At 51.3% G+C, this 10,421-nt stretch overlaps 1 protein-coding gene across 14 annotated transcripts in view; it reads left to right on the top strand.

Moving 5' to 3' along the window:
- The window catches only part of CDK12 (cyclin dependent kinase 12), a 105,776-nt gene extending 101,903 nt beyond the window's left edge, over positions 1-3,873 (top strand). For 10 of the 14 annotated variants that reach the window (XM_054671590.2, XM_063798611.1, XM_054671598.2 and 7 more), the window contains 2 exons: positions 1,089-1,197; positions 3,102-3,873. The gene's annotated coding sequence lies outside the window, so the exon portion shown is untranslated. Of the gene's footprint in view, positions 1-1,088; positions 1,244-3,101 lie in introns of all 14 variants that reach the window. The other 4 variants (XM_054671578.2, XM_054671593.2, XM_054671592.2 and 1 more) reach the window with 2 other exon arrangements.
- The last annotated feature ends 6,548 nt before the right edge of the window (positions 3,874-10,421 follow it).

Genomic DNA, 10,421 nt, shown 5'->3' with positions numbered 1-10,421 from the left:
CACCGCCTGCGGAAAGAGCGCAGGATGGCGGAGGAAGATTAAGAGAAATCGCGAGCAGGGCTCGGCTGCCATTGGTGTGTGCAAACGCCGAGGAGGAAGGGAGAGGGAGAGGGAGAGTGAGGAAGGGGGGAGAGAAGGGGGAAAAACCAGCAGCTGTCGGCCTAATTCTTCTAACACTCTGCTTGTGGTCATATTAGAAAAACAGATTATGCCCCTCGGTGCCACTCACTTATACTTGACATACGTTAATGTTCTATATCTCCATTTTCCGGTTCTTGATGACGGTGGACTTGAGGTCGAGGAGGATGGGGGCCTGGGTGGCCAAGGGGCACAAAAACCCCTGTCCTCTCATTCTCTCCTGACCTTGAACCCCAGTCTGTACTCGCCCTTTAGAAAGCAAACCAGTTTACATCTGATGCCACCATTTGGCGTTTTACAGCCCCTTATAAGATGCAGAGGTCAGAGGATACCTGGAGGACCTTACCCCTAAGTTACCCCTCCTTTGTAGTCTTAATAGGTCACTTTAGGACCAAGTGAGACCAGCTTTTGTGGCACTACCCCCCCACCTTTCTATGGGCTCTCTCCCTCAAATCAGAAGTTGAGGGTCAGAGAAGGGAGTCTATGATAGTGTGTGTCCCAAGAGGGGGTTACAGAGAAGCCATAAGCAAAACAAGGCCAGGATTGTTTCTGGGTTGCTATGGAAACCAGGTTCCCTCCTCCTGGCAGGAATGGAGGAGTGCCTAAGGCCTTCCTCCTACCACTAATCCTGAGGATTGTAAAGGCGGAGTTTGCTAAGGCCTGGGGAAAGGGCTGGTCTTGGAGGACAAACCAACCATTCCCTATAGCTGGCCTGCTATTCAGAGGTCTTTGACCCCCACCTTTCCTACCCTCCCACCTCTATATTCAGTCAAAGGAGGCTTTTTCCTCTGGTACCTTGTCCTCTATGGAGACCTGTTGCTTAGCAACCACTAGTGCTTTCTTCTTAATAACTAACACGGACGGAGAGATAAAATATCTGTGTCTATATTCAGTTCCCCTCCCCTGTCTATTTATATTTAATAACGAAGCCCTGTCTTGGGTTCCCTTAGCACCTGCCTTAGAGAGCTCTTAGAGGGATTATCCGCAGCCTGAAGAAAGAAGGTTACAACTGAGGAAGAACTTCTGAACAGGGAAGAGTGGAAGAAAAGACTGCAGTAGGTAGAGCATCAAGGGAAGCTGTGGAAATATATTTTCTTAAGTACAGGTAGAGAGGGGAAACAAAATATTTAGAACTTGGAATGCGGGAAGGGGATATCCACAGGGATTCTTAAGGGACGGCTCCAGGTCCTGGAGTGGACCCTAACAGCTGCTTCCAGGCTGGCATTTGCCACTCCCCACGCCCTTCCCTGCCCCTGCTTCCTGGCCACTTCCAGTCTATGTCCCTCTCATATTTCTTTTGTTTGTTTGTTTGCTTGTTTGTTTTGAGACAGTCTCGCTCTGTCGCCCAGGCTGGAGTGCAGTGGTGTAATCTCGGCTCACTGCAAGCTCTGCCTACTGGGTTCACGCCATTCTCCTGCCTCAGCCTCCTGAGTAGCTGGAACTATAGGCGCCCGCCACCACGCCCAGCTAATTTTTTAGTATTTTTAGTAGAGATGGGGTTTCACTATGTTAGCCAGGATGGTCTCGATCTCCTGACCTTGTGATCCGCCCACCTCAGCCTCCCAAAGTGCTGGGATTACAGGTGTGAGCCACTGCACCCAGTCTGTTTGTTTGTTTGTTTGTTTAAAAAAAACGGAGTTTTGCTCTTCTTGCCCAGGCTGGAGTACAATGGCATGATCCCAGCTCACTGCAACTTTTGCCTCCCAGGTTCAAGCGATTCTTCTGCCTCAGCCTCCCAAGTAGCTGGGATTACAGGCATGCACCACCACGCCCAGCTAATTTTTGTATTTTTAGTAGAGACGAGGTTTCATCATGTTGGTCAGGCTGGTCTCAAACTCCTGACCTCAGGTGATCCACCCGCCTCAGCCTCCCAAAATGCTGGGATTACAGGCGTGAGCCACCGTGCCCAGCTTCCCTCTCATATTTCTATCTGTAAGCAGCCTGTTGGATCTCCAGTTTCCTAGTGTCTGGATGTTGGTATCCAGGAGAGGGGGCTGTGCTGATGTGTGTCCCCCAAGGTCTGGGTACTTCCCCGTTTTTCAGTCACTAGGAAGGAGTTCTTCTGAGCTCTCCACTAGAAAACCCCACACCTGACCTGGCAGTGGGGGCTGTACAATAACCAAAAAATGAGCAAGGAAGGTCTACAGTAGCCTAGGCCTGTATGTAGAGTCAGGAAACTTGGATTTAGTCACTTCTTACTCTCCTGTGATCCCAGGTTATTATCCACTTGATCTTTTAAAGCCCTTGTTGCTTCATCTATAGGCCAGGAATAATAATAAAGTTTACTTTACTGGACTTTAGCAGGATCAGTTAAAGTAATATGTGAAAGAAAATATGCTGCAAACTGTCACATTTAACTAAAATATTTTAAGTTCTGGAAAAGGTCTGATTGCTAGGGAGAGGGAGGCATCATGAATCCAGCCCAGCCCTGGGCTTAGGAGTGTCCCTTCCCACAGCTGTCACGGCCTCTGGTCTTCCATTAGTTTGTTGGCAAGAGGGGTATGACTCTGCTCTCTGGTCATTAGGGCAAGGAGCTATAAAAATCAAAATCAAACACCAAGCAGTCTAGGGAGAGTCGTGCAGTGTTGTCCCTATCATTTTTCTCACCTCAGACCCAACCTCTGGCCTCTAGTTTTCGGCTGCCAAGACAGCAGCCCTACCGACACCCCACCCTGACCCTCTGCCCCTTTCGGCAGTCAGCACCTTTGCTGCCATCGTGCTAGCTCACAGACTGTACAGTTTCACCCGCCATACCCCCCTTCTCTGCACCTCTTCCAACCCGAGCCTTCTGTGGCAGACAGATGGGGTGTCTGCGATGGAAAAAGCTCTGGGCTCTACGCCGTCTTGGGTGGGCAGCCCCCCTCCCCAACTCTCCATTACTCCCTCTCCCCACCTAAGACACTCAGATTCACCCCAGGCAGCACTAGAAGGGGCTGAGAATTCCAACTCTCTTCTCTTCTCAGGCTCAGCTCCAGAAGCAGACCCAGAATGGCATCCTTCTCTGAGACCCAGACCCCAGCCCCTCTTCATGGAAGACCAGCACAAAGGAGGAAGTAGGTTAGGGAATGGTAAGGCTCCATGTGATGGGACTAATGTGGAGAGGCCTGGGGCCTTTCCCTGAGGACTGGATGGCTGGAGTTTGGGAGCCTGAGTTGACAGAGGAGGCTAAGCCCGGGCAGCTACTTTGTTCCAGAAATCTAAGGTCCCTGGAGGGAGGCTCTGCTTTGGGAGGGGGAAGGGAGCTAACATTGCAGAGCACCAACTGTGAACCAGGTACAATGGCAGAGCCTTTCCATACCTGTACTCACAACTAGCGGGTGAGGAGTCAAGGCAAATAGGTGTCTCATAGCTCCCCATATCTCGGCAGTCGACCACCTCCTCCTTTGATTCTCTGATGTCACTGCCAGTTCTCCTCCTATTGCTCTGACCTGTCTTTCTCTGTGTCCTTTGCAAACTCATTCTCAACTCCTTAGACTCAGTCAAGTCCCCCAGTTACACACTTCCATGGTACTATATATCGTTCCTTCAGAGCACTTAACACAGTTATTTCCTATGTATTTGTCCAGTCATTTGAATAATGATCCTAGTTTCATTGGATGGAAAGTTCCACAAGGTCAGTGACCATTTCTATCTGTGTTCACCAATGTGTTCCCAGTGCCCAGAAACAATGCCTAGCATAAAGCAGCTGTTTTGTAAATACTTGTTCAATGAATGAATAAATGACAAAAGAACATCTCTCTGGCCTAAACTCCCTTCTTAGCCACTCCCTCACCCTGAGCTCACCCACCCCAACGTGTGGACCAGGGAACAAAGTACCTGGGAGGTCAGGCCACCTTGTTCTCCCTCATCAGGACAGGACCAGTCCTAGTTTCAGGGTATGGGGCCATTGCTGTGCCAGAGCCTGGTCCTGCCTGTCTGCTCTTCAGCTTTTCCAGGGACTGAGGTAATTCAAAGTCTCAACAGTTTTTCCCCACATGGAGGCCTGAAATCATTCATGTGAGCTGGAAAGGGAGGGGAGTTCCATCAGAGGAAGGTGCTCTGAAGAAAATCCCTCTTTTTTGCCTTGCCGAGACTGCAGAGACCATCTGTTGCCACCCCTCTGTTTGCTTCTGTCCTCTTACCCTGGACTTCAGGGAAAGAGACGGTTAAACCAAGTAGGAGGGATAGGCAGTTTACCAGATGCAGGACAGGCTGCTTGATCCTGAAAATGTCTGGGGAGCTAGGTGATGAGCTTCAGCCAGGTGATTGGAGCAGAGGAACACAGAATCCAGGAACAGCCAGTCCTTTGGGGCTGTACTCCCTAGACCCTGGGAAGCAGGGCATAGATAAAATGACCTTTATGAGGTGTCCAGCCTCCAGCCCAGGGCTTTATCTGACTCCTTTGCTGCCCTTACCATCTGACCTCAAACAATGTTCCCAAATCTGTTAAGAGTTAAAGTTAGGCCAAACATGGTAGCTCCTTGCTGTCTGTGGCTATTCCCCATTCTTAACCTTGAACAAGCACACAGACGTTTGCCCATCTCCCAGCCCAGAGCATCTCTTCATCCAGCTCAGTGCCAATACCCAGTGCTCACAGCAGCTTCTCAGCCCCCTTATCCTAACAGTGCCCGTCAGCACCCAGGTATCTAGGGTCCTGGATCTGGGAAGCCACTCTGGGCAGTGTTGCTCTCTCTGACCCCACCTGTTCTCTGGGCCCTAATGAAGCAGGACAACTCAAGGCTTCAGGCCAAGTCCTTGTGTCCTTATCAAAGGCAACATCTGTCCCCTCCAAGAGGATAACCCCTGGGGGGAGGAGGGTGAGACAGGCACAAGGGAGAAATCCTGATCTTGCCTGGGCCCTCACCCCAGATTCCACTGCAGGCATAGATTGGGGGTGAAAGCCAAGACAGTCACAGAAGCCCTCACACACACATGCCCCTGCATGGGCCTTCATGCCTCTGAGCCCCCACATATGAATGCCCCTCTTGGGCTCACCCAGCTACCTGGGCTGCTGCTGCTGCCAAGCGGCCTTCTTTTATTCATGCGTTGTTTTATTGCTGGCAAATGCTGCTGCTTGCTGCTGTTGGAGGCGTTCCTGCCAAATCCATCCCAACATCTTGGCCTGGCATCAGGGCGGCATGCTAATGTGGAAATTTAAAGAGCCGCTCGGCTTTAAATCGGAATTTTAAATGAGCAGCAGTGCTCCGAGGGGACCTGGGCAAAATCGAACAGTATCTGATCCACCCTTCCTCCTCCCACACCCACAGCATCACCCCAAGTTCCTCCCACCCCTCCCTTTGATTTGGACATTAGAGGAGGTATTGGCATGGGACATCCTAAGGGAAGAGAGAGGTACCAGGGCAGAGGAATTTGTTCAAGATGGGGGTCATCTGGACCAGTGAGGAGCTAGGATCACTCTGGACCAAGAATGGATCTACTCCTTGCTGTCATAGGCAAATGACCAAATACAGGATGTTCCACAAGGGAGAAGGGCTAGAGGTAATGAAACTGAAGTTACTCCCTCACTTCCCGTTTTACCAGGAAACAAGAAGAGAAGGCCTGCTCTGCAGAGAAGAGGGAAGGTGGAATTCCAAGAAGACACTCACACACAACATACTCTTGTTGCCAATGGGATGTGTGCACACAGCTGTGCATGCAGGCTGGGATGCTTGATGAGGTCCCTGCAGCACATATACACATAGCTCACACATCACCCCTGCATGGAGAGGAATTATCTGCACATGGAGGGCGGTCTTTCTTTCCCTATCCAGGACACTATTGTAACCCCAGAGCAAGCTGGCTTCTGCAAGTTGCTAGCCTGAACTGTGCCCCAGGTTTTTCCGTGGATCCTAATTTCCCGGATCGTGGCAGCTGCTTGAGTCAGCCATGGTGATGGATCTCTGCAGCTCTTCTGCCAGGACAGGGGCAGGGGGAACCTGAGGTCATCCTGTGCACCTGTCTTGGCCACAGTGTGGTGCCTTCTCTGGTGATCACCAAATGACAGGCTCAGACATCTCATCTGGGAGAGGTTTTGGAAACAGCCTTGGCTTCAAAGGAAAGAAGGGGCTAATGGGAAGCGAGAGAGGCAGAGTCTGTGCCTCCTTGTGATTCCCTCTCCTTACCTATCTCCAGGAGGTAGGTAGCCCCTCATTATCAGAAAACATTTTTTTGAGTGCCTGCCCTCAGGGAGACACCATGCTTTACTTTAGCACAGTGCCTCACAATTTTCTGGATTGACAGCAGCCCTCCAATGGGACTGCTGTCCCCATTGGAGGGTCCACAGTAACACACATGGTGACATCCACCTTACTCATGTTAGGCTACCAGGCCAAGGGATGCTCCAAGACCTTCCCTAGAATTCCTCCTCCCTCAAAGAAGGAGCCAACTCCTTCAGGGGCTGGTGTGGCTGCCAGCCAAGAGGCTTGGGGCAGGCCTGGGGCATGCAGCTGATACCTGCCCACCAGATCTCCAAGGAACACCCTCCTCCCCCACTCCCACAGCCTCATTCAGATGGCCACTGGGCTACAAGGAGACAGTGCTCACTTCTCCCCACTCCCAGAAAAAACTTCAAAGCTGGACAGCCTCCCTTTCCATTGTAACCTGTTCCAAGATCCTCCACTTAGACTAGATACACTAACGACCCACCAAGCAATTTTTCCAGGCAGGACCAAATGTTTAATATAGTAGGGGTTGAGCTAGGCCTAGGTACGGAAACTTGAGGAGTGAGGCTTGGGCTGGAATTCTGGGAGAAGTTGTTGAGGTCAAGAGAGGTATGAGGAAGAACAACTTGATGTGAGTGAAATAGGACAGGGGGACATGAAGGGGAGGGCCTGAAAGAATCTGCCTCTCTCATCTAATTATCAACATGTAAATAATATGCAAATAACACACTCTTTGTCTAGAGACCACAAGGCCAGTGCTTTTTGGAAGTGGATTACAGAGGGCCCACCAGACAGCATCTCTGAGATCCTCAGATATGGGACACCCAGGCTCAAGAGAGAGGCCAGAGTGCAGCCATCTGGTTCTTGCTTATTCCCTGGATTGGCTCACTTTCTGTGAGCCTCAGTTTCCCTATGTGTGAAATGGCAAGACTACTGGATGGTCTCTAAGGGTTTTTTCCAGTACCGACAGTCTGGGATTGTATGACCTGGGCCCAGTGCCAGGGCAGAGTGGAGGGTTTGATTCCATTCTGGGGTGGAAGCCAAGATCCTTGGCTCTCTTGCCCCTGCTGCCCACCTCAGCAGTTCTGTCATGCTGCCCCCGCAGCCCCCAACATACCTGCCATCCCAAACATGGGCAGTTTTCTGAAGGCAGTGTTTTCTTCCATCCATGCCTTTACCTACACTGTTTTCTCTGCCTGGTATGCCCTTCCTGTTTCAGCCCCTCAGTTGGCTAAGTCCTCCAACTCCAACAGCCTTGCCTACCTTACTCCTCCACTCCCCAGTTCTGACAAGGTGCCTCCCTTCTGGGTGCCTCTATGCACTGTCTCTTTACTTCTCTCTTGTCCCACTAGACCATGAACTTTTGGTTTTGTTCAAGACTAAATCTCCATTATAAGTGTATTAGTTTCCCAAGGCTGCTGTAACAAATTAACCACAACTCTGGTGTCTTAAAACAACTGAAGTTTATTCTCTTACACTTCTGGAGATCAGAGGTTCAACATCCATTTTATTATACCAAAATCAAAGTGTTGGCAGGGGTATGCTCTTTCTGGAGGCTCTAGAGGAGAATCTGTTCCTTGTCTCTTTCAGCTTCTAGTGGCTACTAGCATTCCTTTGCTTGTGGCCCCATCACTGCAGTTTCTGCCTCTGTCTTCACATCACCTTCTACTCTTTGATATATGTATAATTTCTCTCTCTCTCTCTCTCTTTCATAAGGACACTTGTGTTGGCATTTAGGGCCCACCTGGATAATCCAGAATAATCTCCCCATCTCAAGATTCTTAATCACATCCTCAAAGATGAACCCATTTTCCAGTTAAGGTAACATTCACAGGTTCTGGGGATTAGAACATGGACATATCTTTAGAAGCTATCAGACTACCAAAATAAGCAAAGACATTTTAAAATTTACCATTTATTAAGTACCATATGCCAGACACCTACATACATTTTTCTCACCTCAATTAAGTTTTACAATAACCCTGAAATGTAGGTATTAATGCCTGTATTCTATAGACGAGGAAACTGAGGCTCAGGGAGATTGAGTCACGTGCCCATTGTCACGTAGCTGGTAAATGACAGAACTGGGGTTTGAAACCAGATGAGCTGGGCTCCAAAGCCAACATGCTTTTTGCCTCACCAACAGCCTCTGAGCCTACTCCAGGCCCTGGCACAGGTTTCTTGCCTGAATGGATGCAGAAAAAGAAAGATAGGTAGACAAGAGAACAGACGACGAGGCCCAGCATTTTTAGTGATACTGCTTCTAGCTTTCTTTTGCCAAAGCCCCCTTACCACCCCTCTTATTCTCCCCCACCAACCCTGACCCCTTGTTTCAGAAGCCTGGAATACCCCCCAGCTTGCAGCCCCCTGCCAACTACTGCTGCCCAGAAGGGTGGCACAGTGCCTGGACTTCAGGCAGAATCTATCAAATCACAGAACCAGAGGGTGTCTGGAGGTCACCTCATCTAGTCCTCTGTTCACATCCAGCCCTGCTCACGAGGACAGGGGCAGACAGGTTCAGGGTAGTGGGCAGCAGAAGGATGAAGTGCCCATCTCCCTTCAGCTGCCCTTTCTCCTTTCTTACTTCTTACACAATTTATATTGGAAGTCCTCACTCAGATCTGACTTTGCAGACATCATGCATAATGAGAATTGGCCAGAATCAGGAGTCCTATGGTCATAGGACTGACCCAGTCCTAGATTCTCCAAAAAATAAAACGAGATTTTTGGCTAGGTCTTTTCACCTCTGTGGGCCTCTAATTCTTCATCTTTAAAATGGGATCGATAATAGGGGTAATAATAATACCCAACTCACAGGGCCTTTGGGATAATAACACAGCCCAGGAAAGAAGCATCCAACCCACGGCCTGGAGCAAGGCAGGTGCTGCAGGAATATTTTATAACACCCCCCCTCAGCCCTCCAGCCAAGCCCCTTTATCCTGGGTAACACAGGGCTCTGCTCACCTCAGCCATTCTGGTCTGCCTCGCGCGCTAGACTGTGAATTCCTCTTGGCAGGATCTTGTTCATTTCTAATCACCGCCCGTTCCCCTCCCTAGTGTCTAGCCTGTGCTCGGGTACATAAGTTCAACACACATTTAATAAATACGGCCAGGCGCGGTGGCTCACGCCTGTAATGCTAGCACTTTGGGAGGCTGAGGCGGGCAGATCACTTGAGGTCAGGAGTTCAAAACCAGCCTGGCCAACATGGTGAAACCCCGCCTCTACTTAAAGTCCAAAAAAATTAACCGGGCGTGGTGGCGGGCGCCTGTAATCCCAGCTACTCGGGAGGCTGAGGCAGGAGAATCGCTTGAACCCGGGAGGCGGAGGTTGCAGCGAGCCGAGGTCGCGCCAATGCACTCCAGCTTACCCAACAGAGCGAGACGCCGTCTCAAAATAAAATAAAATAAAATAAAATAAATAAGTGAGCGAGTGTATGAGTCGGCCCCCCAAGTCCTGAGGGGCTCAGAGCTTGACCCCCACTAGCAACCTTTGCCCGCACGACCATTTCCCCTGGGGTCCTGGCGGCGACCGCAATGGAGGGGAAAGAGGCCGCTGCAGCTTTAAGATTTCTCTCGGGCGTCCCGGTTGCCAAGGCGCGGTTGCCAGCGGCCTGCGCGGAGCTGCGTCCTGCTTTAGCGCGCGGGCTTCGGGTTTCCGCCATCGCCGCCGCCGCCGCCGGGCCGCGCCGGGCTCGGCTCCTCCGAACCGTCTGGCGGACTTGGCACCGGCCCCCGCTCCTCAGTGCCCCCGCAGTGCGTGGCAGGCTGCGGCTTCATTATCCTGATTGATTCCTCCTGCTCCCCGACACCATGGGGGCCCCGGACAAGGAAGGGAGGCGGAGGCGGCATCTGCAGGCCCCTTCCCCGGCCCTCGCCCCCAGCCGCTCCTCAGGCCACCCTGCTGTGGCTGGCCAGGCAGGGCGGGGATGGAGGACCGGCCCCGCCTCTGCTCTCTTGGTGGGCGGGGAGGGGAGGGCCCCAAGGGAGAGCGGAGCAGTGTCCGGTCGGTGCTCTTCCAAGGTTCCAGCTCTGGGCCGCGTACACCCTGCCTTGGCCCGCCCTCAGCAAAGATTTTGCGCCTTCTGAACCGGGAGGATATGGAAAGGTTGGGGTGGGGAAAGAACACAGTGGAGGACTGAGAAC

The sequence above is a fragment of the Pan troglodytes genome, chromosome 19, assembly GCF_028858775.2.
Source record: "Pan troglodytes isolate AG18354 chromosome 19, NHGRI_mPanTro3-v2.0_pri, whole genome shotgun sequence".
In the NCBI taxonomy this organism is placed as follows: Eukaryota; Metazoa; Chordata; class Mammalia; order Primates; family Hominidae; genus Pan; species Pan troglodytes.
This window is presented reverse-complemented; position numbering and strand designations above follow the sequence as displayed.